At 29.0% G+C, this 4,547-nt stretch overlaps 1 non-coding gene across 1 annotated transcript; it reads left to right on the top strand.

The window, feature by feature from the left end:
• Positions 1–1,973: 1,973 nt before the first annotated feature.
• On the top strand, positions 1,974–2,045 carry Trnaw-cca (transfer RNA tryptophan (anticodon CCA)). Its single transcript has one exon. It is a non-coding gene; the product is annotated as a tRNA-Trp (tRNA).
• The last annotated feature ends 2,502 nt before the right edge of the window (positions 2,046–4,547 follow it).

The raw sequence follows: 4,547 nt of genomic DNA, 5'->3' as shown, positions 1-4,547 counted from the left end.
CCTTTTAAGTTTTCCTCAATGAAAAGAATAAAACTTTTCATTTCAACTTTTTTTGTTCTCTCAGATGAATTGTCAATCATATTTGAAACAAAATTCATCAACAAAATATTCCACTTAATTCTTCTGCAATAATATACCTATGGAATGTATGTTTACTTACAAAATACGAGAGTAATTCCTTATTTACATTATTTTTTCAAGGGATTTCCTTGTATATCTTTTTATTAAGGACCTACATTGTGTTTATACATAATACATGAACATTTTACACAAGACATGATAAATGAAAACTATTTTAATCCAAGTTACGCCAAATTGTATAATGACTTTCCTTCAGGGAATTCAGCTCAACAATGTGCGACATTGTGTGAAATCCCATGGAAGATTGTTTTTGTATTTTTTTGCTCGTTTAAAATTATATTTAGCAAACTAGTAATAGTAAATCGCTCACGTTTCTTTTCAAATATGAATATTTTATCTTAAGAATTAATAACAAAACTGACAATATGTGTCAATGTTCTAGCATAATATATTAAAAGGTTATTATCTCTGTATTGATCGACGATTTCAAAATCACTTTCAAGCAATAGAGAGTAGGATTCATGACATTGATTGAAAAAATTATATTTTCGTTCTAGGATTAACATAATTATAATGATACGAAATGGAAATAATCATGTTTTTCATGATATATAAACATACACATAATAGCAGAAAGTAATTCAGTCTCTGAATAATTATAAAATCTTTGTACACCCATTTCAATCGAATTTTAACTTTTTTTCTATGTGATGCGTTGACAAGAAGAACGAAACTATTCATTAAAACAGTCTTTACAAAGAACGATGTTTTCAAATCGCAGCTACTGGCAAAAATAAATACCTATTCACTTTTGACAAAACGTTCTATAATAACGATGAATTCCATTATAAATATTTACTGTCGATCTCCAAGGTGCAGTGTCTGTCTACAATATTGAATGTTGTCCTTGCATAAAGGACAAATATTTCTTAAATTTTGTTATGTTTGTTCAAAACCACTTTTAACTTTGAGAAAAATATATATTTATTAATAAACCAATGGTTGTTTTTGTATGTTGTTCGTTTTTACCTAGTAATATCTTTTGCACTTATTTTAGAAAAGACTATATTCTTTTTAAAATACAAGGTGTTAGAATTAGTATTTAAAATTTATTCGGATTAAATCAACTAATGACATGTCAATGCTGTAAAACACAAATCGAGGCAAAACATTGTTTCTCTAAGTTGCTTCATATCCATGTAGGTAAGTTTGCAAACGCTGGGCAATTTCAATTGAAATATACGTATAAAGAAAGAGAACTCTAAAATGAAAGCAACAGTTAGGGATCTGACCATATACCTCTCATATAGTGGACAAATTACTTACATGACTTGCTATTGCGACTGCGATGACAACTAACGAATTAAGCTAGAGTGACTTTTCAAAAAGAAATAATTATACACTCTATATTAATTCTCGTAAAATGACAGGAAAGAGCTGAAATTGTTTCAAATATTTAAATGGGTGCTAACTGACATGCCAAATCGGACTATGTACTAGCCTGAAAAAATGTTTATATCATATATAACAGATAAATAAATATGAAGTTTACAGGATGACATGTTCTGATTTCATTGATCTGTCAGTTGTGAATACATTATAGCACTCATTAAAAACATCGATACCACTGTGATGCGCAGAGTGGTTACTTGGTTGGACTTGAAATCAATTGTGCATTGCTCGTGCAGGTTCGAAACCTGCTCGCAGCGAATATAATTTTCTTCTCGGGTAAAATTCAATTTTTATACTTTTTAGAAAACATTTTAACGTTTTACTATGAATATAATATATCTTTTTAACGATTAGGTTCATATGGTTCAAATTAACTATAAAGAAATGTTTCTCTAAATGTAAAAAGTTTTATATCATTTCACTGTCACTCGAAAATAAAAGACTTCGTGGCGTAACGGTATCGCGTCTTACTCCAGATCAGAAGGTTGCGTGTTCGAATCACGTCGAGGTCATGCCTTTTTTATTAATTTATTTACTTCTTTTCGTTAATTTATTTGATGCCGACACAATATCATAACAGAGCTGCAGTAAATGCTTGTTATTTCATTGTGAATTTAAGGCTTTTTCCATAGCCGCTGAAAGATAACTTGATATAATACTAGTATATGACAGCACATGTATTCTTTTACTCAGAAACACATATAGAAGGATGTAATAAAATAAAACAATCTATATGAAACTGATGAGTTAAGCAAACACTGATTTCTAATATCATCTAACTAAAGATTGATTATAAATATACAACACAACAAATAAACAGCCAACTTTTTCCTAATAGTTGAAACTTGTAAACCAATATAACCCACGCACATATCCAACTATTCTCGTCACAGATGTTCATTTACTAAGCAGATTATTTTAATTTATATTTACCTTAATCCTATAAAATGAGCCTACAAAGTTTAGTGGTAAAAGCACTGTGGTTGTAAACCAGGGGTCGTGAGTTCGATCCTCACTGGAGGCTGCTTATCATTTTTGCTTTAAGCATTTCATACTATTTTTCTTTTGTTTATAAAAAACAATTGTATATCATTTCACCCAACTTAACGAAGGATCTTTCACATGTAGGTGTTGTGCTTAAATAATAAACATCGAGCTCAACACTACCGTTGTAGAGCCAGTGACTAAAACAAAGCTGACAATGTTAAACACAGTTAAACGGTTTTTTTGTTGTTTTGTTTTTTTTGCTTTTTTTTTGTTTTGTTTTTTATTCTTTACAAGATGATGTTCATCCAAATATGAATATTCTAAAGCATAATTCACTTGAGATGCCAAAAGTGTTATATGCTCAATTTAGTTCATTTCTAAAAAATTATTTGGTATCAAATATCTATAAAACCATCACTTGTAAAATAATAATGTTGCATTTTTTTTCTTTTATCGCCATAAATATATTTATGTATATATTAATTTTAATTGTCAAAATATTTCTCTAACTCGATAAAATTTAAAAAGAAACGTTAAGCAAAATGTCAATTATTTGTCGATTTTTATCAATCGGATAAATTGCAAATACCAGATATCCGAATTTCAGCTATTTCATAATTGTATAAATCAATTTCCATTTTATACTTCTATGTATATACAGCTATGATGGGCGAGTGGTTAAGGCGTTGGACTTGAAAACAAATGGGCATTGCCTACGAAGGTTCGAACCCTGCTCGCATCGAAATTATCTTTAATCTTTCTTAGGTAAATAAATATTGCACATGCATACACCACGTTTCATTATGTTATTTCGTTTTTTCAATGAATTAACAGTAAACCTGAACTATAATGATTTTAATGATTATATGCTTTACAAAATTTCATAATACATTAAATTTTTGCATGAAGAAAAAGATCAAATAGATTGAATTTTAAATACCACCAACACAATAATGTCATGCTGAATGATTAATATAACATCTTATTGAGTGTAAGGGCCGACTTTTACAGTATCGACACGGCACAAACAACGCTGATGCTAATGTGAAAATACAATAAAATAGATTTAATTGCTTATTTCAAGACCGCCGAAAGCAAACATCTCAAACCTTACAAAGTCATTTAGTGAAGGTATATCACAGGAAAAAAGAAGAGAAAAATACACTACAGAAAGGTACGATATTTAAAAATGATGCAACATAAAAATGTATCGTTTTATACTTTACAAAACATATACAACAATGTATTTATATTTTAACGATAATAACAAATCATTCTATGAACATTTTTTTAAATAAAAAATTAACTATAAGTATATCGTCAACACAAAGTGTTTTGTCTTATTTGCCAGTAATAAATATTAAATAACGTATGGGAATTAGACAATGAAATAGAATAATACATTTTTAAAGTTTAATGTTATATAACAGTAGCCATTTAATGTTCATATCGAAAAACTGAGTGTTCTTAAAGTGGAAACGAAATCTCTTCTAAAAGATCCATATCTTTACGTAAATGAGTATTTGCAAGTAGTGCTATGAGTTCCTTCCTAAAATAACCTAGTAAAGATACTATATTTCCCTGCGTAATAAATGCTAATAATAATGAAAAAACATCGGTAAGTGTTACAATCTGTCTAAAAGTAGCTGCTTGAATTTCATCCCGGTATAATTACGTTACTTAAAAACATGGAAGTAAACGGCCCCTTTTGCGTTTCTTGAATATTCCAAAACTGGTTTGCAAGTATTTTACATATCCAGGTACAATACTGTTCAATTATGATTATGTTAAGCTGGTAGATACAAGTCTTCCTTCCGATTCCAAGGAATTATAAATAATTATATTGATCAAAATTATTACGTTGTTAGTATATAGTTATGCAATGTCTATTGTAGTTACCATTTCCTATCGTATCAACATATTTTAGGTCTGGCTCGTCTGCGTTTTTGAAATCTACCACAGGGAAACAAATTTTCCAAGCGTTGTAGAAAATATATTATACTTGTTTTAAGACGTATATGTTATAT

The sequence above is a fragment of the Ruditapes philippinarum genome, unplaced genomic scaffold (genome assembly GCF_026571515.1).
Source record: "Ruditapes philippinarum isolate M1 unplaced genomic scaffold, ASM2657151v2 ctg1271_1_1_1_1, whole genome shotgun sequence".
In the NCBI taxonomy this organism is placed as follows: Eukaryota; Metazoa; Mollusca; class Bivalvia; order Venerida; family Veneridae; genus Ruditapes; species Ruditapes philippinarum.
This window is presented reverse-complemented; position numbering and strand designations above follow the sequence as displayed.